This window comes from Sinocyclocheilus grahami, unplaced genomic scaffold (assembly GCF_001515645.1).
Source record: "Sinocyclocheilus grahami isolate Dianchi unplaced genomic scaffold, SAMN03320097.WGS_v1.1 scaffold8.1, whole genome shotgun sequence".
In the NCBI taxonomy this organism is placed as follows: domain Eukaryota; kingdom Metazoa; phylum Chordata; class Actinopteri; order Cypriniformes; family Cyprinidae; genus Sinocyclocheilus; species Sinocyclocheilus grahami.
The window spans coordinates 3,238,065-3,264,206 of NW_015505187.1; the positions used below are offsets into that span (position 1 = coordinate 3,238,065).

The 26,142-nt window shown below is 38.4% G+C and overlaps 1 protein-coding gene across 4 annotated transcripts in view; it reads left to right on the forward strand.

The window, feature by feature from the left end:
* The window catches only part of LOC107590640 (synaptotagmin-1-like), a 237,901-nt gene that overhangs the window by 87,555 nt on the left and 124,204 nt on the right, over positions 1 to 26,142 (forward strand). For 2 of the 4 annotated variants that reach the window (XM_016279544.1, XM_016279553.1), the window contains exons 3-4: positions 5,881 to 5,958; positions 24,067 to 24,149. The gene's annotated coding sequence lies outside the window, so the exon portion shown is untranslated. The remainder of the gene's footprint in view (positions 1 to 5,880; positions 5,959 to 24,066; positions 24,150 to 26,142) is intronic. The other 2 variants (XM_016279534.1, XM_016279526.1) reach the window with 1 other exon arrangement.

Below are 26,142 nucleotides of genomic sequence, written 5' to 3' on the forward strand. Positions count from 1 at the left end.
TCTCAACATGGTTCTTTAAATGTTGTACAATACAAGAATTAATTTTTTGCACTACATGCGCATGTACACATTTATCCAATACTAATTTACAGTTTAGCATAATAATGACCCTAACTGTAATTTAGAGTAAACATTAAATCACAATTGACCCTATTTAGTTTCTTAATGTGTGTACTTTGTCCTATTGTTTAAGATTCATCAGTGCATGCTATTCTAGAATAAGAAAAAATGCCTTGTGTAACTTGCTCAGCATAGCCTTGTGGCCTCTTGGTATGCTAATTAATAATCCAGTAGCGATTATTTTAAGCTACTATTATAAGTGCCAATAGTTTAATTCTGGTTATTGATTATTTCTTGGATGCAAAATGATTGTGTGTTCTATGAACACTTTGTAAACATGAAACATTTTTGAAATGTGGTTATATCAGCAAATAGGATCTCCATGGAAAGGGAGAAGGGATTCTTCTCAGGTTGGCCTACAGGAGTCAGAGCCAAAATGCCCAGATGCTTATTAAATGCTGCTTTGGCTCACAGGCGGCTGTAAATTGAACATTTGAGCGTAATTCTGAAAGTCTGTTTGTTGTGTTCAAACACAGACAGTCCTTCTGCTACCCTTCCTTATCTGTACACATTCCTGAGATCAGCCCTTTATAGCTGCCCACCCGTCCCGTTCAGTTATGACTATCCCTTTGGTGAAGAGTTCAGAATATTTCTGTTGATGTGTCAGGTAAAATAAAGTTTCAGAACAGAAGTGTTCTATTTTCTGTTAATGTATCAGCAATATAAGTGAACTACAACTATTATATCTCCTATTTCTTGCCTGTAAGGGGACAGTAAACTTTAAAGAATTAAAAAAATGCAAGTTATGTTCAGCTGACAGTACTTACAATGGAAGCGCTGTAAATGGGACCAATTTCTGTCCTTTATTGATTGGCCCCATTCATTTGTATTGTAAGTGCTTTACTGTAACCAGGATTTCACTTTTCTTTTTTTCTTTTTTAAAGAAAAGAAGAGTCAAGTAGAAATTAAGTGCTGTCAATTGAGGTTAACTTGTATTGAACCTGCAATATTCCTTTAGATGGGCCTGGGGTCATTCCAAGGGCAGCCATACAAAAAGCTAACTTACAAAGAAAGATAATAATACCTACAAAGAAGCAGCAGTAAGGTCACAGTCAGTAAAATTTTTACAGTTCTGGATGTGTCTCAAATGATTTCTCATTTGAAACAGCTGTCAATGTTATCAAAAATTGGAGGCCCCATGTGTGTTGTCTTGTCTTTTGTTCTTTTTGTTTCCACTCCCTCTACCCAATATATGCCTTGTTTCCTAAATGACCTTAAAATAACCTCACCATGTCCCTTGGGATCGTACTGCTTAAGAGCTAGGCTTCCTTGATAAGGCCATTCGCAAGACTGTGCGACTGAAGCTACGCCAATTATGTCTCCAGTGGTTGTTTGCACCATTATTATCACAGTTTTTCTTCAAATCAATACCAAGATTTAGCCAGCATCAAAAAAAATCATACACATGAAGACTACATTTCATCACTTTGACAGCAAAAATGGCTTTTTGAAGAGTTAGTTCCCTTTCAGTCAGTCACGTTCAACGTTACATCAGTCGTGACTGGTGAATTGGGATCTCGATCTCGGGGTTCGCCACGCGCACCCCGCCCCGCAGCGCAGGTATAAAAGGAGAGTGCGTGCAAACGCACATCAGCTTTTTGCTTCGGAGCCGAGCCTTTTCAAGACGAATCTCCACGAGTGTTTGCAGAAAACAGCTGACGTTGGTGTCACGGCGTGTCAGCAGGGGTTGCCATCCAGGGCTGCTAGAAATCGGCGGACTGCAGCTTCCATTCTGCGGTCTCGCCGTGACCTCCCCTGGGCGCTTCAGCGCTCTCTCTAAAAGAGTGTTTTTCCTTAAAAAAAAGAGCAATTTCTAAAAGAGCTTCACGAGCGACGAGCGACTTTTTAAAGATGGCTCCCCGCTCGTGCGTTTCTGGATGTGGTCGCTTCCTGGCTTCATCTGATGGTCATGATCGCTGGCAGTAGACGGTAAGTCTGTGGGGAAGCACAACTTGGTCATCAGGTTTCTCAGAGGGGCAAGGAGGTTAAATCCTCCGCGCCCTCACCTGTTACCCTCTTGGGATCTCCCCTCGGTCCTGACGGCCCTGAAGGCCTCGAGCCTCGAGCCTCTGCAGTCAGTAGAGCTTAAGTTTCTGTCATTAAAGACAGTGCTCCTCACCGCATTGGCCTCGGTCAAGAGGGTAGGGGACCTGCAGGCATTTTCGGTTGACGATTCGTGCCTAGAATTCGGGACGGGTAACTCTCACGTTGTCCTGAGACCCCGGCCCGGATATGTGCCCAAAGTTCCCACCACGCCTTTCAGGGATCAGGTGGTGAACTTGCAAGCACTGCCCCGGGAGGAGGCAGACCCAGCCATCGCTCTGCTCTGCTCTGCGATAGCAGACATCTGTAGAGCTGCCGGCTGGGCGACGCCTAACACGTTTGCGAGATTCTATAATCTCCGTTTAGAGCCCGTGTCCTCTCGTGTACTCGCCTCAGGTAGGCAGTAACACCGGACCTGCTCGGTGTCGATCACGCTTGCTGCGCCATTCCCCTCTACGGACCGGATACGTGCGCTTTTGTGCTCCTCAATCAGTTCCCCATGGCGAACCCTGGTGGAGTTCATCCCGCACCCTCAACGGTCAGGCGTGGCGGAGCGCCAGACGCCAGACTCAGCACTCGTGTGCATGCCCAAGGTCAGCCCTTGTGCTGGGCTAGGTGCTAGGCTACACTATCTCTGCAGTGTAGTGATCTCACCCCAGGTGGGTTGAGTCTACCGCAGAGACTTCCATATGTAGTACTGCCCTGGGCCAGTCCATATGTGTAATTCCACATGTTACCTCCTATGTGCGGGATGTGGCTTCCGTAGCGTCCCAGCTGGGTACGCTTTCCCAGTGTTATCCAGTGTACCACTGTATGGAACAGCAGTGGCGGTCACCTCTGCCTAGCCGCTGTCCTATCTTCCGCCCCCGCTGGTGTGGGGGGACTTGCCGGCTTCCACAGGGCACTGGAGGGGGTCAGCAATAGTGGCGTTTTCCATACGGATCCCAATTCGTCAGTCACGACTGACGTAACTTAGAACGTGACTGACTGAAAGGGAACGTCTAGGTTACTTGTGTAACCGTCATTCCCTGAAGGAGGGAACGGAGACGTTACATTCCGTTGCCACAGTTGCTGTACCACTGCTGTACGGCCGGGGCACTTAGTCTCGGCTCCTCAGCGAAAAACTGATGTGCGTTTGCACGCGCTCTCCTTTTATACCCGCGCTGCGGGGCGGGGTGCGCGTGGCGAAACACGCACGCCAACTGTCATTGGCTTGTTTAGTTAACACTCGAAGGTGATTGGGCTCTCGGCCGAGATCCCAATTCGTCAGTCACACCTGACATAACACCTCCGTTCCCTCCTTCAGGGAACGAGGGTTACACAAGTACCCTAGACGTTACACAAGTAACCTAGACGTTACACAAGTAACCGAGACGTTCACCTGCTGAGAAGAGTGTGACAGGGTGAATCAAGACGCAAGAGGCAGAGGAAGAAATAACTAATGTAAGAGTTTCTCCAGGATCCACAGACAGTTATGTGAATACCCACAACCTGTCAAAGCCAGAAAATCCCTTAAGAAGCAGCATGGTCTGTGCAGGAGATGAGAAGGGAGGTCTCAAACACCTCAAAATCGGGCAGGAAACTTCACAAGAAAGCTGCAGATCGGCACAGATGTTCTACAAGTGCTTCAGGCCTCTTAAGCCTAAGCTGCAGCGGCCTAGAAAGAAGGAAACAGACATTGATAAAATGATTATAATAGCAAAGGAATTCAAGAATATTACATGGACAAATGGAAGCCAAGATCTCTCAATGTCTTTCTTGATCAGCAGACTTGCCCCTTCCGATGGCTTCATAAACCTGTGAAGAACTAATTTGGCCTTTTACATACATTGATTTGCTCAGTGTATTGGAGCATAGCTGTAGGTGACAGCCATATTGTACACTCCCTTCATATTTAGAGCTAAACATCATCGTTAGCACCAAGTTACGAGAGTGGGCCTAAAGGAGGTTGCTAAGGAACAAAAAAGCTACTTCAGAACGTGCAGTTATTTCTGATTTCCACCTCACAGCTTTTCACACCTCTGAAGAACAATGGCTGAGAATGTGGAGAGGAGACAAGAAGGAGATAATGTGTGATGTTGCCATGGAGTCTTGAATGGAATCACAGTATACTACCATTACCAATGTGAGATGGACGCCATATAAACAAACACCCAATGCTGTGTTTTAAACGTGAGAACGGAAAGCTTTAAAAGCTGACACCGTATGATGCCCTACACAATCTCATTATCTGCTATATCTTGTGCCCTCTGTTGCATCCCTTCTCTTTCACATCCCCCTCTCTATCTCTCCAGCTTTCTCTATGTCTTATCTCCTTTGCTCTGTTCTTCTTCCTCTCCCAAAGCGAGTAGCATATTGGAAATGTCAACCCCTTTCTGCATTGGCCTTTTGCCTTGGGGCACATTACAGTGTCCAGGTCACACCATCTCACCAGAGAGGCAGAAGAAAGCATTCTAGCATGATTTTATTCTTAGTGAGAGCCAGCTGGAAGAGAGAGAGAGAGAGAGAATGCTCTAGAGATTGACATTATGTTGATGACGGACAGAAATACAGTTGCTGTGGATAGGGTAGATACTACAATTGGCAGATATTTTTATACAAAGCGACTTTCAGTGAGTTATACTTATAGTGCATCTGAACCCATGATATTTCTGTTGCTAGGACAATTATCTAATGGTTGAGCTGTAATACAGTAAATACTAGTCTCAGACTCAGAAAAGACACTCTGTCTGGCATATAAACTTGAATTCAAGGCTGTTTCAAACTTTCAAACAAGCCAGCATTCAAAAATTATCTTGAAAATTTCAAACCTACACCCAAAAATTATATTTGATTTACAATTCATTGTAATTACTCTTTCTTGCATTCCAATTTTAATTGCAATTCTGCATCCTTTTTTGTCATCTTATATCAAATTCAATACAAATTGAGAAAATGGGATTTTTTAAAATTTCTGTTCAGCTTGTAGAAGATGTGCACTTTATTTTATTTTATTTTATTAATTTTTTTTATGTTTTTTTGTTTTTGTTTAAAGGCTTATATGAATCAGTTGGTAGCACAATAATAGACAAAATAAAATAAAATAAACTTAAAATAAAATAAACAAAACTGTAGTTGACTAGCTATATTTTGGTCAGACAAAAAGTCTCTTCATTGACAACCATGGGTTTTGGCCTAAATAAGCTGAAAAGTGTACAAGAATTCATGGTTATAGTCAGGAGTTACGGTGAAGTGAATATTTGATTTAGATTACTTGTGGGATGTTTTTCATGTCACTCGCGTGAATAAAAAGATTTATTTTCTGATACAAAAATCAATAAGCTCTTCGTAGATTGTGCAACGGCGCATCATGCAAATTTTCCGCTCAAGTAGACATTTTTTTAACTTGCATGAAAGATGCGATTGAGACAAATATCACGCATTCGCAGCAAACGTGTTGCCCGATTTGTGTTATTTGCATTGCACGGCGCAAATTTGCGTCAGTTTGCATCTTTGCATTGACTTTGTATAGAATCTACTCGCGCAAATAATTAAATTCACTTTTGGTGTGCACACCATTAGGGTGTGAGACTAGGTAGCTTCAAAATCTGAAACATCTTCACCTTGGATACAGTAACATTACAGTTAATAATGCAGATATCTACAGTTGCTGTTTCAGTATTCTGCAAAAAGGCATTCCAGGCATCTCACATCATAAGAGCTTGTCTCAATCTACAGGCAATGCGTGGTTGGGCCTGCTGAGCTGAATGTTCCTCACCAAAGGGCAGGCTATCAGCAGGAAATAAACAAGCCAAGGTAAATCTTTTCACAGGCTCTCTCTGGCAAAGAGTGAAAAATTTAAGGGGGTCTGAATACTTTCCGTACCCACTGTATATGGTCATACCGTTCAGAGGGGGACAAGAGACTTGACCACTTCCCCCCAGTAACTGGATTTTTCTACACTCTGCACTGTGCACAGCGTTTTATGTTCACCTTAGCTGCCTCACAGTGTGCGACGGGCCCCTGTGTCTTTTCTACTCAAAGCCCACCGTGCAATCAACACAAACTGCCTTCCCCAAGCCCCAATTGCTAAGACAGCATGCAGACCCACCTGTAAAGGCCCGCATTTAGAGATGAAAAGAGAACAGGGCATCCACTCTCTATAATGACCACCAGAATAAGGGTGTACATGAAAGTCTGAGTCACTCGCCCAGGCCCCTGAGTGAAGCTTTTACTGGGCCTAGGCTTGCTTTGATCCCTCCCTTGGAGAGGCCAGGGGGAAAATCGCATTAAAAAGGTGAGGGCGGAAATCTGATTGGCTTTGTGTAAAAATCTGTAATGCTAAGCTTCCATTTTGTTGCTGTCGTGCATTGTGTAGGCTTAATGAAGCCCAATACTGTTGGTGGTAAGAGAGTGCCAGCACACAATGCCTATATGGTGGAGTGCAGAATATTTGATAGAAGTCAACTTGACCTTGTTTCAAATGGATTTCATCTAATTTGTGTCAAGGTGCTCATTGGACTTGAAAAAAATCACTTCTGAAAGTCAAATTGTGTCACTTCTGTTTTATGTGACAGGAAAGGAGGATTAAGGAGATATTTGTTTTCTCTGAAAGTGAGAAGAAAATGAGCATATTTACCACTTTGTGATGGAAATTAAAGGCATCTGTGATGTGGCACATTGGAGCCGGGGCTTAGTGGTTACCATTTAAACATGCACATTGATCTATGGTGAGATCAAGCAGATTATATGGGTTTGAGGATCATTGTGTAGTGTTTATACTGCAACTCTTACAAAAAGACTACTGTATGACTACTGTATTATGGAGATAGTTCACCCAAAATTTTTAATATTGTTAACATTTATTTTTACGAACTAGTCCTAGGTTTTTCGCTCAACCTCAGTAAAACCACTGCAGCACAATTCTCTGGATTCTCTATGTAAATATACTAGTCAAACTACAAATGTAATGAAAACAAACAAGTGTAGGTAAGTTCTAAAAGTACTAAAATTACTAAAACTTAAACTGAATTTAAAATAAACCTACACATAAAAATAATGACAAAGCACATAACAAAAGTACTAAAATTACTAAAGAAATAAAAGGTAATTCCATATATTAATATGCTATAATAGTATATAAATAATACTGTAAATACTTTTTCATACTTGTGCACTGTAAGTCATACAGTAGCCAAAATGTGTCAGTAGTTGCTGGTAATTTTTCACTCCAGTGAACTGTTCATCATTGAGCCAGTGAGATTTGGTTCAGTTTGATTTGTAAACAGATTATTGAGACTGGCTTCACTTTAAATCCTCAAATAGCCAGAATATTTAATAAACCTTCACCTTTTGTGTTTGACAAAAGAAAGTCATGTCAATTAGAATGAAGTGATAGTGAGTAAATAAGGACATAATTGTAATTTGTATTGGGTGAACAATTCCTCTAATAATGTAGAGAGGCACTGTACACCCTCTGATGTTTCCATTTCGTGGTAATTGACATGGGTTAACCGCATCAGTAAGATTTGCTAGTATAGTCATGGCAATTGTTCTGATCTTGCTGGTCAAGGGCGCTAATGAACAGGTGATAAAGATCAAAGTGGTGTGATCAGCTCTTGTCTTCCTTGCATAGCGTTTGATGCTCCTTGTACTTCGTCACAAGGTTACAAGAGGAGGAACAGATGCATGTATGGATAACATACTAAATCAATGTATTATTTCCTTCTTCCTGTGAGTCATATTCAAGACCTCCTCCCCAATGCTGTTCTCCTCCAATCAGGCAGCGAGGTGGGAAAATGGCACTACTAGCTCCCAGCTAAGAGCTGCAACTCATGGGCAGTATGGGTCCATCCTCGTCGTCACCATGGATACCTCCTTACTGCCCCATTTGTAAAAGCTTGCCCACACACATGCTCAAATGAAATCTAGTAGAAACCCTTTTTGCACACGAGTTTGCATGCACAACCAGTCATTATGCGCACTCACACACATCTATTTGGCATATGTGGTGAACCAAGAAGACCCCTTATGATCAGTGGACCACTTTACAGTTGCCTTTGAATCCTTGTCAGATTCAAACCCAATCATTACTGTAGCTGTTTGTTACTTCAACACTGTATGAAACCCATATTAACTTTATTACTCATTTGCATACACAATTCTACACATTTCCAGGCATTTTCTTGTTAATTTATTAAAGATTTTAGATACATCCCCATGATCATTGCAGAGAGGTACACAGATAACAATAGAGAACTGGTGCAGCAGGAGCTGAAATTCTGATCTGTCTGATATTAAACCCGCACTCAGTTCTTTCCATAATCAGACAGGTTTAGACAACTGTACCAAAGGTACATGGGTATACAGTAAAATCTGTATGCTTGGATATATTGAAATAAAACTGCTAATCTTAGGGCGTTTTCACACATTGTTTGAAGCATTTGTTTTGGAACCTTGTATATTTTAACCATATTGGTGTTATTTATTTATATATTTATTTTCCAATATTTAACTGTACATGATCATTTCCTTTAATTATACATTTAGATTATTTAGGATTATTTTAAAGATTCTTAGGATCTCACTAATAAGTTAATAACAATGTTAAATGCAATGTAGTCTTTAGCAAATCAGAATGAACATTCATATTTCAGTAAATTATCATGCTGTGATGCCTAAATTAACTTCTATAATTTAAATATTTTTAAATTTTTATTATATTATACTTTTAATTTATTTAGGTGAAAGATGATATAATTTTAATATTGGCCATTCATCTGGAAGTACTGTAAAAATGGAAGTACTGTAACTGGATAAAAAAGTTTGTAGACAAACCTTAAATTGGCTTGAAATAGATAAAACCAGTTTAGCAAAAAAAAAAAAAAAAGGCTAAAAACCAGCCCAAACTAGTTGAAAGCAGCTGATTTAGCAAAAAACATCTAAAAAGTGTTTTAGTGTTTAGTGATTTATTTTTTATTTAGCAAAATATTATATAATTTCAATATTGCCCATTCATCCGTTATTGTCCATAAAATGAAAGTACTGTAATTATTGATATTGGACAAAATTTTTATATTGGTGCATCCATAGTAGGCATATGTGGACAGTACAATTACACTCAGATCCTCACCAACACAACTGGACAGGAACCACAACGACATGTGACTTTTAATTACAAATTTTGGTCCATTCTGAAACGTTAGTTGAACCAAAATGAAACACTATAACAATTTAGACCCTATTTTGAAACAATGTTTGCAGGTGCACTTAGTGAGGATCCGTCTTGCAGCGTGGTTATCATTCAGCATGAGAATGAGAATGCTGCTTTGTCCTTTTCAGAAATAAAATCTAAATGCAGACTCCAAAAAGCTTCAAAAATGCACTGGAAAGTATACAAGATTGTGACTTCTTTGCTAATAGCAGCACATCCTCTGAAGTTCTCCATAGTGCTCTGAACCTGACTGATTTTTCAAAGCAAATTTCAAACGTAAGTTGTGTTTTCATTTTGATGGTGCTCCATTTGGTGCCAAATTGATCTCAGTTTGCTATTTATGCACCGAGACTTCATAAAGACATTTCATAAAGCGTTAATATGGCGTACCACTCCTCATTTTTGTAAACGAGGAGCGCTTGTGAATTGGCTGTGAAATTGGCCATGCAGCTGAGTCCTTTTCTACCCAAACCCATGGATAATGATCGCATAAGATGAAATGAGTAAGAAAAACATTGTTGGCTGCCAACCCCTACTGCACTTAATTTACATATCTTTTATAAAAGGACACAACTGTAGATGAGTTGGTAATCTTGAACTTAAAAACTCTACAATTCAGAAGCTGCATTTCACTGCTGCTCTCTGATGGCCATTCTCTCAATTTCTGTCTCACTTTTCCTTTGTTTATCTTGTCTGCCTCTGAAAATGGAGTTCAGGGACCACAGTTCTGTCACAGTTGATCAGCATTCAAGCTGTATTTTCCCAGCCATCAACATCAATATTCATACTCATCAGCCGCTGGACAAGTGCTGTTGGAAAGTTCATGTATATGGTAGAATAACAATAATTTTACTTCACATCACCACTACAACGGGGTAAGTAGGCAATGCGAATCTGCCATCCTTGGACATGACAGAGTCCAAAGCCCGAACCTACTGAAGTGTAAAGCTTGTCTCCTCAAACAACAACACCCCTCGTATTCCTCGCCATGTCTGCTGATGCCCTTTGCCAGGCAGCCAATCCACCAGAGATTATTGACACATCCTGTTTAATCTCCTTTGTACTGCCTGGCATGTCCCAGAATGAATGTGATTTAGATGCAGTGTCACCGTTCCAGTGACAAAATGGTGACCTGGTGGAGCCAGGCTGAGCATGGGAGGTAGATGTGGTGATTCCAGGCTTTCGGACGGGGAATGCAGGCACCCAACTCGAATGGATTTGTTCCTGTGCAGCTTTTGGCAATAACAATGGGAGTCGTACAGAGGGTTGGAGCAAATAGCTCCCTGATGCGCCTCATGCCAGGTTGTTTGGAGATGGCTGTTACCCAGTTCTCCTCCAACACGCCTTCCTTCCCACCCAGGCTGGTTTCTCAATCAGGAGACCCCTCTACACTAAGTCCTTGTATTTAAAGTGAAGTGTCTCATCGCTGAACCACTAGTGGCACCAAATGGGATTGCAAAAATAATGACAGGTTCCCAAATGCTAATAATTTGCACAATGCATGAATTGTTACTGAGCTTTAAGAAGACAAATTTTTTTCCATTCCATTTTAGAAGGGTAAGCGTGGTCATTTTTGTTCCATGTCAGATAAGACTGCTTTTAGCCAAATTAAAGTTAGACCTTTTTTTTTTTTTTTTTTTGGGTAACTTTTACATGTAGGGTTTTTCACCCCAGTCAGTCTTTAAGTAAAGAATCAAATTGGGTTTTTAACATTTGCTCCAATCATATTTTGTTGCCATTTTGGTATACCAGATTATGGTATTTTGCTGTCTTGATCATGCATGAATTGTTACTGAGCTTTAAAAAGACAAATTTTTTTCCATTCCATTTTAGAAGGGTAAGCGTGGTCATTTTTGTTCCATGTCAGATAAGACTGCTTTTAGCCAAATTAAAGTTAGACCTTTTTTTTTTTTTTTTTGTGGTGTAACTTGTACATGTAGGTTTTGTCACCCCAGTCAGTCTTTAAGTAAAGAATCAAATTGGGTTTTTAACATTTGCTCCAATCATATTTTGTTGCCATTTTGGTATACCAGATTATGGTATTTTGCTGTCTTGATCAACTTCCTGGTTGAAGTTGAAATCTCTTTCCCCTTAACAATTTGTCATTTGTTGTTCTTTTGCACTTCCGCCCCTTCAATTCATGTCTAATCTTCTTTTGAAAATGTTCATTTAAAATTGGTTTTCTGATTTTCATTTCATTTTCATTTTTTTCATAAAGGATTGTCTCAAAACTTACATTAGTTTGTTTACTCCAAAAAAATCATTTTCTTAATATATTTGAGAATTTTCCAGTTAAAATCCATGAAGCGAAGTGCATTTCTGTGAGAAGCAACACTGCATAACACATTGAGATTTGTTTTCAGAGATACATCTTTAATACGGTGTGTTTTGCCTTACTTCACTGACATATTTTCCCCTTCTTTTAGTACAAACATGTTCAAGTTAAAAAAGCAGGAAGAACAAATGTGCTTATTTTTTAAACATAATCTATGAAAACAAGTCTTAATGTGTTATTCAGGGTTGCTTCTCAAGTAAATGTATCTTGTTTTAAGGATTTTTAGATGTTTTAGTGGAAAACAAATAAAAAAGACCCATTCAAAACTCATTAAAAAGCAGTTTTTTTGTGATGTTCCACTGCATTCACATCATGGCTTTGAACTCAGATAAAATTGTCTTTCTTCTCAATTTTGCTTTAGGTTTTGTGTGTTTTACCCAGTTTCTCGTTTGTTTCCACTCTTGTTCCTTTAGATATTATATCAAATGCACCACCTTGTATTAAGTAATATTGAACTTTGTTGAGGGCAAATGACAAAGATCATAACCAAACTGTGATAAATGCAAGGTATTTCTCGCTTATGTTATGCTTACCAGTCTTTTTTGTGAGAGTTTTCTAAACGTCAGTCATTCATTTGGATGTAGTCCATTTATTAGCCTTCACCAGTGCTCTCTTTCAGGATAGAATTAATTTGTCCTTAATGGATGTGGCTGAAATCAGTGACATGACCAGTGACACTTTTCAGCTGGTCATGTGACCCTTGGAGAAACGTACCAAGCACTCCATTTTCTAAGCACATTTTTCTCTCCAAAATGTTTCTTTCCTCCCACATGTATACGAGTAGCCTGTCTTCTCAGTCCCCTCATTTTGAGAGAGAGAACTGTTTACCACTTTTCTCCATGATCAGACTGTTGGTTGAATCACTGTTGATACCCACTGAACGCATTGTCCGAAGTTTTTTGAATCCCATTCCATTAAGAATGAGTCATCACTAAAGTACCTTGAATATGGAGAAAACATTGTTTGTCTTTATCAAGGTAAATCCTGTTTACTCAGGTGGCATTACCAGTAGAGGACAGAGCCCTTCTCGAGAATAAAAGGCTGCCTTGGAGATACTGCATTGCCAGAGGTATTGCTTTAAAAAAGAGAGCTTGAATGGATGGCCTCAGGACCACTATCGTGGAGCTGTTGAAGCGCAGGGCACAAGTCCTCTTGAAAAGACACAATTTAAGGCAGAATATTTATATATTTCAGCTTCTGGGAAAGCTTGTGATGCACAAGGACAAAGCTATTGAAGGGTCAGATGGATGAGAATAATATCTACAGGATGAATGAGTCAGTTTCAGATTTTTTTATTTTCGTGATTTTTTAATGAAGTTGTAACAATACCAGTTATATGAACTTAAAGCACTGGTTTGTTTTTCATTCATCAAAACTCAAACACAAATCTGCAATCAATCAAATAAATATTTTTAAATGATGTAAAATGTATATGATCCATGTAAATGTAAATTTGTATATATATATATTTTTTTTAAAGTCAAACATTATCAGCCATGCTTAAGTAACTGTATTTAATTTACTGAATAAAATATAGACATTTAAATGCAATTATTAAAATAAACAATACAGTTGCTTACACACAAATGCTAATTATGTTTTTGTAGGTTTTGTTTCAAAACTATGCTAATTTGTATCAGGGCACTACAGTACATATGCTGTTTATTCCTCCTTAGCAGGCACACTTACAGAGTATGTAAGCAGATATTTGAGAATATTTGTCTCCTTACAAGGCAGGGCATCTTTTAGTTGATTACCAAAGACAATCTTGTCTTATTAGTTGTAAACATGGAACAGATTCTGGAGCCGTGCCACAAGGTCGCGATTTAACACAAACATTTGAGTTTATAATTACTCACTCCAGGAGCTGCCATTACAGTGGAGAGGCAGAGGATGGCAAATGTGTCATGTTGGGATAAGTAATCCAGGCACGGCGCAGAAATCACTTCTTAACTGGGTGCGGCGTGTCTTTCCTCCAGACTTATGATTCTAGCGCTGTGGCACGTCAAAGAAGGAAGGGTGGGGGGTGGCCTTGAGGAGAAAACAGATTTAAAAAGTCATAGAAAGAGAAGAGAAATGGATAGACTCTACTGGCGACAATAAAAGGCATCTCACTGTTCTTATTTGTCATCCATTCCTCCATCAAACCACTCACTAAGCTCCCCTCAGTCGATTTATAATGCTCTGTGGCCCTGACATTCACACACACACACACACACGCATACACACACACTGTTTGAAATGAAAGGCCACAGTGAGCACAGTGTATGACTTGTGAATGGCATTCTTCTGAAGCCAGAAAACCTTGTCTCAGTGGAGTGACAGCAGGGAAAGATGGGAAGGGTTGTTGTTGGCTGACAGTGCCCGAAGAGTAACTTTGAATAAATGAGAGTGACTTGACGAAATCAGTGGCACCTTCACTCAAATGAGCACCTTTCATCTTCCAATATCAGATAGATAGATAGATAGATAGATCATTTCCATAATGACCAGTGCAATCCACCAAGAGCAGCGCAAATTACCGCCTGCTTTAAGAAATGCTTTTTTTGGGCGTTAAATAATGGCGCAAATACCAGTATTTTGACGAGCGTAAACGTTAGTAAATTGCATTGCGTGATTCATTTTAATACTTTCCTCCCATAAATTTTGCATCTGAAAGGGAAACTCCTACAAATGTTCAATAAGTAATATTCAATAAGGTCAGGTGCAAAAATAACTGTGTCCATGCCTTTCAGCACAAATTTTTCCCTGTGTGTCTTTAGTAAATCCTGACAGTACTGTTTTAACGTCAAAAGACGGTTTGCGCTGGCGCAAGTTGTTAGTAAATATGGTCCTTAGTATACTAAAAGTACAATTGCAAGGTATTTTTTATTAAGTATGTATATATGTAAATGTATTTGTAGTAAACTTAGCATGTATTTCAAAATGTTTTTGTATATTTATATTTCACTAGGGTATTTCATTTACTGTATATAATATGCAGGAGATATTAATTTAAATCAGGGGTCACCAAACTTGATCCTGGAGGGCCGGTGTCCTGCAGAGTTTAGCTCCAACCTGCCTTAACACACCTGACTGGAAGTTTCAAGTACCTAATAAGACCTTAATTAGCTGGTTCAGTCTTAATTAGAGTTGGAGCTAAACTCTGCAGGACACTGGCCCTCCAGGACTGAGTCTGGTGACCCCTGCTTTAAATAAATAAAACAATTATTAAAATGAACAATATTGTTAATTAAATTAATGTAGAATAAAACCATTTTTGGAGCTAATGCTAGAACTAAAAAAAAGTCCAACTGATTTTGTTTCAAAAATATGCTAATTTTGTATCAGGGATTGTTGTTGGCTGACAGTGCCTGAAGAGTAACTTAAATCGGCGACTGAAAGCGGCTCAGTGGAAATCAGCAGGGTAGGGTGACACATCTCTCAAATGAGCTGCTTTTGTCTTCCAATATCAGACTATCAAATAGCTGGAGATGAATGTTGGGGATAAAGTAAGAAAAAAGAAGATAAGTCACCGAATCATTTATTGCCGTCTATCATGCTGTGCTCTGCCCAAATTATCCACAGCAATGCATCCTTAACGGCGCATGTTTACGTATTGTGACGTCACTGTGGAAATCACCTCAGTATAATGAGTCGGCCGCAGTCGGGGCAGATGGCCGGCTCTGGTCTCCCTCCAGCTGAGGAGGTCTTGTGCTTTGGACACAGGCTTTGGAGGTCTGGATGGAGGGATGGTTCCCAATCATTTCGGAGGCTGTTAGCCAGCTATTCTGCAGTGATTGTGGTAGGACGTGCCAGAGCTAGTGCACACTGCTCGTCTGACAGTCACACCCTCATCATTGCTCTGACAACCTGCTCTGCTTCACTCCAGGGTGAAAGCTGCCCCAGCCATTTCTAAACATAATGATCTGTTTCTTTTAGCAAATATCGCCAGCTGTATTTCAGCATTTTATTATGAGATTTTGTCTAATGACTGCAAACACTGAGGCAAGTTATCCCTGTAGGTTTTGAATGCCATTATTAACAGAGAAATTGGTAACAGTTATTTGATGGTTGGGACATCAGAAATGGAGAAGGCTTTGGTCATGAACATTAATTAGGTGGAAAACAAATATTTGATTTTATTTGTTTATTTTTGACAATAGTCCACTCTAAGGGATCAGGCCCCGTATTCACAAAACATCTTAAGGCTAAAAGTAGCTCATAACTCGCTGATTTAGGAGAAAATCTGAAAAATAATGAGCGTGTCAATCCTAAATTTAGTTCTCCTAAATTTTTGCTCTAAGAGTATTTCACAAAGCATTTTAGCGCTAAAACTAGCTCCTAAATCTGTGAAAGGTTAGGAGTAGTGAAGAGGACTCCTAAGTCACTAAGACCAAGCCACAAACTATTCCTAAAATGACTGCTGCTGACAATCTGCCTCTGAACGTAAACATTTTAGAAACATTTGATGATAATGACCTTTTAAAAAGGCATCACCTTTGGTTTTTGAGGTTACCCCAACTCCAAATTTTCCTTTGACTATATTCTTGTTTTCATTAACCAGTTGGGCAAGAAGTAACAGCTGTTCTTGCGTCCAGTTTTTTTTTAACGTTTGCATGCATTACTATCAGCCATGATTATTCTACTCTGTTAATTAAAAGGCTGTTTTGAGAAGCATACATGTAAGAGGCTGACAATAAGCTGAACATATACGTGTTTAATTAGTGACACTTATCCTGCATTTTAAAATCTTTATTTGAATATGGCAACATAATATTGTGCTCTACAATATTTCCATGAATAAATCTCTGACAGAGACTATCAGCCAATCACTGTGTGTATAGTTAGTAAGCATGCTGACATCATCCATAGCAACGAGGTCAACCCCGCCCTTACTCTTAGCTTAAGACTTCTGTCTATTCCTTAGTAAAAGTTTGTCTCAGCAGCTTTGTGAATAGATTTTAAGAGAAAACTCTTAGCTAAAAACGTTTACTGCTATTTAGGAGAACTCTTAAGTGGTAAGATAAAATGTTTTGTGAATACGGGCCCAAGTTTGTAGTATTGTCAGTAAAAACTGAAATGAAATTCATACCAGATTAAGATTAGAAATGTTGAAAAATCACTTGCATAGCATAATAATAATAATAATAATAGATAATAGATCATTTATTTAATTATTGTTCATAATTATTATTATTATTATTATGCTTTTATTAGATATTATTATTTTATGTAAAAAAAATTATTTGATAGCATCATTCCAAGTTTTTATTTGGATAAATGCATGGGTAAACAATACGAATTAAGTTGGGTCTTGTGTTGGTGTAGTGCTAATGATTTCCTTTAGAGTATGAGGGATTTGTGGGTTTTAATGTGGCCTAAAATAATTTATTATTTATGTCAGTGGATCTGTATTAGCAGTAGAAACATATTTGTTTACATTTCATGTAGTGGTTTCACTAGAATGGACAGACAGCCATGGAAAATCGATAGACTGCAGTGTGAGGAGAGAACATTGCTACTGTCACTTTCCACTACTGAAGGCAACATTAAAAATAAAGTCTAGCACCAGATCTCCACTCGTTATAACACGGATGCCGTGAAACTCCTGCTAGGCACTTGTATGTGCTGTTTCTTTTTTAGACACATCTTAGTGAGCCATTTTCACTAAGAGTCGTGGGGACAAAATTGGCTATGACTAAAAGTGGTGGGGCTATTCTAAATGACACCTATGACTATAACATTATAACCCCTTCAAAAACGAAAACTGAATTATATGTCTCATTTTGGGGTGTCTATCTTGGAAAATAGTTTTTCAAGATAGATAGATAGTCTGTGTACTACATGGGCCTACATGCACACCTGTAGACATAACTGGGTCTCGGGTGTCCTCCTGGATAATCATCAAATGGATGCCTGTCACAATTGGCAGTGGCAAGTCACATGGGTCAGCTGGCTCTGCAGTCATACACACTACTGCTCCTACACAGCTTTTAATCAAAAGCCACGGAGTTGTTGTCTCCATGTCCTGTGCTTGTTGTTACATATCGGGACGTGAAAGCAATTAATAGACATGGATTGAATTTAATCCCTTTCCTCTGTTCAGAAACACATGGATATGAAATATATCACAGTGCCATCTGCAGCGGTTGCGCTGGGTGGCCTCATGATAGCAAGTAAACCCATTCTGGCTGCTTGTAGGCTAACATCATTCAACGCAGGCTTTGGTTCTATTACAATCATTGACCTTTTAAGGGATGCTGTGCACAGGCATGTAATGAGAAATGCTAAGCTGGGGTAAGCATAGTTGACTGAACAAAACCAGGGCATGGAAATCACACTGTTATTTTCCAAGATGACCAAAAAAAAAGAAGAAGAAAAAAAAGAAAAGAAAATGTGATGTGATGCTATGTGTTTTCTGGGTAGTTGCTAGGTGGTTACTTACAAACCACAAGTACAAAGTACAAAGAGCTCAACTTATAGGTCTGAGGTTATTTTTTCGAGATCACAAAAGCCACACTATTTGAGGCTTTTAAAGTTAATGAAGAGCATTTTTTTTCTTATCCATTCTCATCTGTAACTAGGGCTGGGTATCGTTAAAAAATATTCAATATCGGTACCGATACCTTGACTTCAATACCGGTTCCTAAATGATACGTTTTTCGATATTTGATCAGTTTTCTCAAGATTAACATTGCACAAAAAAAGCACAAAGGAACAAAATGTAACCAACAAAATAAATAAGTGCAAATAGTTTTAATAACGTTCAAATTGTTTTCAGTTTCCACATCTTTTAGCCTATGTTTACACTAGTGCATTTTCCATTTTAAAACACAAAGCGTACAGAATCATAATTTCTATTAATTTTCCAGTAATTTGCTGATGAGCATTAGCTGATTCCAGTGCTGTCTGCCTGAGTTTTCTCTTCCTCTCCTCAGAAGATGCTCAATCGCTGCTCATATGTCAATCATATTACACGTTCATAACCCGCTGTCTCCGATGATGAATGTGTATTACACTTCCGTGTTTAGTTTTGTACAGAAGAAACCCAGAAAAACATGTCTACGGATGAAACATGAAGCTAATAATTACGACAGTATATGATTTGTATGTTAAAAGTTATAAACACACAATGATGGTTTAAAGTCAGTTTTGAGTAAAAGTGTAGTATAAATCTTATAAATTGCTTTATGTAGCTTGATGCTACAGTGTGCATGAATGGTCACATTTTCTGAATGCAGTGGAAATGCCAGTATGGACTAAGATTTTGTTTTCAGTTTGAAACGCCGTTTTAAAACCAAAGCACATTAGTGTAAGCATAGCCTTATGGTATGTGCACACGCATCGCGTTATCACTCTATATTACTCGTGGGATGTGTTTTGTGTCACTCATGTGAATTAAAACATTGTGTAATACTCTCCTCCTTTTTTTGATAAAACTGGACTGTCAAATGGGATGTGTCAATAAGTTATTCGCTGATTGGCTTGCATGACAACGTGCCATGTGAATTTTCTGCTCGAGTTGACATTTTTCAACTTGCGCAGAAGACACGATTGAGGCATATATCGCTTGTTCAATTGAGGCAATTCGTATCAAACTTGATACACAGTGAGACATGAAATTATCTGATGATGAAACGGCTGAATAAATGAAACTTTGAAGATCAATGTGAATTTTTTTTAGATGGGATCATTTTTTAAAAGAAAACATGAAAATACTAAAATGTGAGTAAAAGTCAACAAAAGGCTGACTAAGACCACTTGGCAATATGTTGCCAAAGTTAACATTGGCATTTCATTCTCATTTTAATGCGACCCCATTTTCGGCAAGAACTGCAAAGAACGTAAACGAGGACATGGCAGCTTCCCAAACAGAAACAATGATGTAGAGCAGAACTGAAGGAAAGAAAGAGAATGAGGGATGAAGAGAGAAGCCAGTCATGAAAGGAAACTGTAAGAGACAGGGATGTTGAATGACAAGTCATTCTTTCACAGCCACAAACATAAAAAACATCTGAAACTAATTAACTGGTGAGGTAGACAGCAGACAAACGGGCATCAGGGACCATCATTGTGCCACTTGTGTCGTTTGTTTCGAGAGCTTGTCGGTAGGGACTGTCAGATTGCTGGCGCTTCATTGATTGGTGGAAAGGGATGCTGGGCATTCTCATGCTTACAGCCTCTGCATTATACAGGATGATTTACACGCCGAAGCAGCTGTTCATTCTGGCAGCAGTTCAGACCTCACATAAGTAGTTTCAAAGCAACTCTAATGGACTCAAAGCTGGAACACGACCACAGCCGGGCAACAGGGACAAGTGATACCTAAAGCACGCCGCAAAGTGTGGGTCAACATCAGCGACATTCAGAAACACTTCTTCTACTAATTATATATTGACACTGACGTTGATTTATCAAAAGCAAGAGCGTTTACATAAAGGAGGTGTTACCAATACATTTTACATTTTTTGCCACCATTTTTGGCAAATTTCCAAAATGCAAATTTCCAAGTGTTTGCTTAAACAGTTTATGAGCTTTTCCGAATAAAACACTCTTTAAGGCGTTTACATGACCTTGCTGGGTTATTAAGAAGAGATTATGCAAACAGGCTGCCTTTCTATGCAAATTATATTTAATTGTGTCCTTGTTATTTATTGAAAACATTTTATTTATTTAAAATATTTATTCTAGCATTCACAAGTCTGACATAAGTGCTTTAGCAAGGATGTATTACATTTAATAAAAACTACATTAAATACATTTCTAATGTTACAAAAGATTTCTATTTCAAATAAATGCTCTTTTGAACATTCTATTCATAATATATTTGCACAAAAATATTAAGCAATAATAAGAAATGTCACTGAAGACTGGAATATTAGCTGAATAAATAACTTATTTATAAATAATATATATATGTGTGTGTGTGCATACAGTATGTATGTATGTATGTATGTATGTGTGTGTATATATATATATATATATATGCATATGTGTATATGTATATGTATATATAAAGAGTATGGTTCCAGAACGCGATAAACGCCTTTTTTTTTATTATTGTGTTTCCGCTAAAATCAGTATTGTATCTGGCCGGTATTGAAAAGTCCATTTTTAATTTTATGCAAAATGCGATATCCACCGAGTTATTCTGTCATGTTTTCTCCCTTTTTTTCCAAAACGCGACAAACGCCAGTCTCCCTTCTCTGCAGAATGCGATATATCCGCTCAACCAATCACAGCACACCATTCCACGCACTGTAAACAGTAACAACCAATCACAGCGCACCATTCCACGCCTTGTAGACAGTAATGGCGGTACTTTGAATACACCCGGCATCCTAGTTTTCCTCATCTATTTTGTACTTTGTGATCAACAAACAAACTTAGGGCTGCACGATAAATCGCATGTGATTGTCATGCTCATCTCGTCAGTAAAGCCGCTTCTGTGAATAGTAAATCTCCATCACGTGCTTTCAGATGGAGCGGCATTTAATACACAGAGCCATAGATCACTGCTATATCACGTTCATAATCGCAGATGAGTCACATTCGATTATGAACGTGATATTGCGTAGCTTGTCAGTGTAAGTGTTTTTATTAATGCCATAAATGTTGAAAGTTGAATGTAAGGGAAATGTCATTTTGGAATTTCTGTGGTTTAATGTGATATTGTTGTTCATGTATGTTCATGATGAAATTTTCATTTATTGTTGTAATTAATTTATAGCATTAACAAGATGACCCGTTGAATTCATTTTGGGAGCGATGACTGATTGAATGTATTTTTAGTCCAGTGCCTGCATATAAGATTAGTATTGACCAAGTTCAGAGGCTGTCATATGTGGATCAACTTACTATGTTATGTATTTTCAACAGTTTCAATATGAAAAATAACTTTTATATTGATTCAATGTATTTATTGCATTTTGAATTTTTAAAAAAGTGTCATGAATTTATTGCGTTTTGGGGAAAAAATGATAACATTTTATAATAAATCTTTGAAAATCAAAATCTGGATTTGAATTTTTTATGTTATTATAACCTAAAGATGCTATGTGAAAGTTTGAAACAGAAAATAGTGGTTTTCATCTTGCCACTTTCTTGGTAAAGAAAACCATAAATGTGCTATAAATATAAAACGCATTTAGAAATATAAAAGTATTATATTTTAAATTTTAAATTATAATATTTCATAGTGTTTCTGTTTTTTTCTGTATATGTTGATCAGTTAAAATGCAACGCGAGCATAAAATTCTTATTTAAAAAAAACTTTTGAATGGTAGTTTATACATTTAAAATTATTTATTTAAAATATATGTTTGCATACATTTCCTCTTGATCATGAAACATGTAGGAATGATGCTGTAAAATACTGTATGCCAAATCATGGTAATCTACTGCATCCGTCACAACCTAGCACTCAGAACCAATCCAGAGGATTGATTTTGTGTACATGTTTGCGCTGTTACGTGATAAATTTTTATTTTTTTTAGTGAGTCTACATTTAAACAATGCAGTCAGTGTGTGTGCAAATTAAAAAGTGACAGCAGGTACACGTCATTATTCACGAATTCCCCCATTTATGTTAATACAAGAGAAATAATTCAGTAGATCTTGGCATGCTTGTCCCAGTGCCAACAACGGTGTTATTTATTCGCCTGATAAAAGGTTGGGCCTTTGTTTTATTTTTTCCATATGTGATTGTCTATCCATGCATTGCATTTCCACACCTGCCAGTCTGAAGAAATAGCTTTTAATCTGTGCATCAAAGCCTGGATAAAGAGCCTCTGAGGAGAGAGAGGATATGGATGAGAAACTCGGTCTGTTCCCCCTCCCTCCATGGCTTTCTCTTTCTCAAAGATGTTGCGGCTGTGCGCACGCTGTGTTATCAATAACCTGGGCTTCACCATTGACAAAGACAAATCACTTTTTCATTTTCACATTAAAAACACGAAAACGATCTAGTCTGTGTGCGCTTGTCCATATGATTACTTTAAATAGTCACCTCAACAATCTGCTCTGTTTGGCTGCCACATGCTGCCCGTTGAATAGTACAATTCGTCCTAGTATTCAAATAGCTTTAGTCAAATGTGTGCGCTCTGAAAAGAGTGTTCTGTTTGCTTCCAGGAGAATTCAGGAGTGTATCTTTTTTAAAGGAATAGTTCATCCAAAAATGAAAAGACTGTTGTTGTTGTTGTTAAAATCCTCATGTTCCATGTTTTTTTTTTTCTCTGTGGAGCACAAAAGGACAATTTTGAAGAATTGTTACATGGCTTATTTCAGTACATAGTGACTCCAGCTATGAACACTTTAAAATCACCATAATAGTGTTCTATAAATAAAACATATGCCAAGTCTTATGAGGTCATATGAAAGCTTTGCGTGAGAAACAAACCTCAATTCATTATTTATTCACTACTAAAGTCATTATTCACTGATAATCTTTCCCTCCAGGGAGATGTTAAGCAAACATCCACTGCAACCAAATCACTGAGTCAGTGAGTTAACCAGAAAACCATGTAAGTCTGATTCATGAACAAATCGTTTAGTCACATCTGTACAGCAGATCAGCAGGTTCATGAGTCATGTGACACCAAATGACAATAGTTTTCACAAATATATAAGAAAACATGTTGTACAAGTTGTAATACGCAGATTCACAAACAACATTGGAGAACTACAGTGGAGAGGAAGATTTACAGTCATTGCGTCCGAATATGCTGTGTTCCCTACTGTATACGTAGTTTGTGAAAAACAGAATGCTAAACGAGTAGTTTGTCTGAATTCATTGTATTAATTTTTTTTATGGTGAATTTATAGTGCTATTTTGTCTTGCCTTGTTTGGAACAACATGAGGGTGAGTAAATAATGATATTTTTTATTTTTTGGGGGGTGTGTGTCCAGAGCTCTTCTCGAGCCCTTGCTCTATGGGCAGCATTTTTAGCCCATGCCCGTGACAGGGAGCACCTGTGGTTTGAAGATGTCTGACTGCACTTTATACCAGTTCCACAGCACATTATGCAATTTAAGTAGCCTGCAAATGAACATCTAGGACGTCAGCTGTGAAACCAACCTATCAATACCAAACTTGTCTTCCCCACTGAGAGAGTGAGATTACCCAGCTGATTGGAAAATCAACTGGAGGAAATGACACTGGCTTTATGGGTTATTTCTTAATGCTTACGTTTGAGTCTATTGTTTGTTCCATAAGAACGTCTATGGTTTCCTCTCTGCTGTTTCTAATTATTATGTTTTTTACATTTTATTCTCAAATAAAAAACCAATGGGGAAAATCATTTTATTTTATTTTATTTATTTTTGAAATCCGGGAATGTATAGATTAAAAATGATATATTAGTTGTTTTTTTAACCTCTGCTCTTTCATTTTCAGATCTGAAGAACGCTGCTCCCTGTGACTTCAGTAAGAGAGAGAGTCTGAGGCCAGCTTCAGCAGCAAGCTACCTTGAGTTAAAGGTTAGTCTTTGTCCTGTGGCTTCAAAGACCAGACGTGAACACACACACAGACACGCATGCATCCGTTTGGTTTCATTAGAAATGCCAGGGGGCTGGAGAGGTTCCCTGTCCATTCACAGCCAAACACCTGCACGGCTTTCATCCCCTATCTGTCCACTCAGCCTTTATCACCTGCCACCCAGCCAACCACAGCACACACACGGCATCTAAACAAACCATACACACCAGACATGCCTCACGCACTGCTAATTCACACAACCGCATGACACACACAAGGCAAAATACCACACAAAACTTCTGTGCACAGCAAGTGCTCACTCCAACACATCTTGCTGAAAGGACCATCTTAAGCCCTATTCGGATGGTAATTATTTATCAGGGGGACGTAAATGATTTTCAACATTTACAGGGGGTAGTCGGTGATTTTATTGCTGTCCGAATGCCGGATTGTCGGTGTTTATTTGTCATCACCCCCGTAAAAATCCCCGGCTGAATTACCTACATAGCCGTGGGGACGTATTTTGAGCAGGGGGGGGCTGAGAAATAAAACGGGGGGAGGGAGGTCACGTGACAAGAGTAATGCGAGAAGACTTTCATTAAAAAAATAACAATGAACCACAATCTAAGCATTCGTTTTAAATAAGGGGAAATACCTTATTTAGGCTATTTGGGTTACAACGCAAGTCTATATCTATCTTATTCATTTTGTTAATAAAAGTTAGATGTTTAATATATGCAAATTTGCCATTGTACTATTTTATGGCTGATGCAGTGGCGTAGCGTCTGGTTATGCAGGGTATGCAGGTGCATATGGGCCCGGACAGTGTAGGGGCCCGCCGAGCTGGGGGGAACTTTTAATTGAAACGAGGGAACGAATAGAGCTCTGCATGGGCCCGGCCCTTGTCCAACAGCTTATGAGAATTCTCGGCCCGAGTCCGACTGGATACTGTGACTTTTTTCTCTCTCTCTTCCCCATTACACAGCTATTAAAATAATTCAGTTTTGGTTTTTAATTTGAATGGCAAAGTGGTCATATTTATTTTTGTGTCTTTACTAAGTTAATTTAGAAATATGTTTGGAACATTTTATGTTTGTTAAATTCAAGTTTTTATTTTTTAAAGGAATGGCCAAGCAGCCAGCGGCAGACAGTGAGTTGAGCATTATGTTTGATCAATTTAGCCTTCTCAAACCAACAAGACTTGCCTAAAATAAACAGACATAAAACACTTTATGCATTTCACAGTATTAATTTAAACATTTAACCTAGATAAATGAGTGTTGTTAGGCGCATATCCAATCGTTTGTGTGGAGAGTGGAAGCTAAAGTGCACTTTGCAAGACATGGAGGCGCCAGTGCGATCACTTGCATTTTTAAAATTTTCTTTTAATAACAGTGTAAACTTAAAAATACGCCGTCATTTTGGCTCATAAAGGTAAGAGTATACATCATTCGGAACTGCAAAGGGTCTACTTGTATTTGTGTGCACTCTGTAATGACATTATCATTTATTTATTCATTATTAATTTGTAATTATAGGGAATTGATGATTATTAATTTATTCAGGTTTTGCTAGAACTCGGGTCTGAATGTCCCAAGTCCACCTGATCAAACCATTCCAAATTTGTTAGTTTTACTTCAAATCAAGGTCGTCCAGCGAGCCAGTGATTCTTAATATCTTTTAACAAATTTAATATGTGTCTTTTGTATTCTCCCTGGCCACGGGTGAAATACAGTTATGATTATTTGTAAGCTCTTAACAGAGGTAATTATTATAAGTAAGCTACGAGTTAAGGTAGCAAGCAAGGATCGTTTGGCATAGGTTTAACCTTAAAATTATATGAGCCAAGAAACTTCTTGTTTATAAATGAAACATGAATTTTATTGGCTAATCTAGATTACATAAAAAACCTAACTAAAACATACACATACACACAAAGATTCAAGGAAATGAGTTGACGGAATTGCATGAAGTTTTCAAAGTCCTAACTCGTTT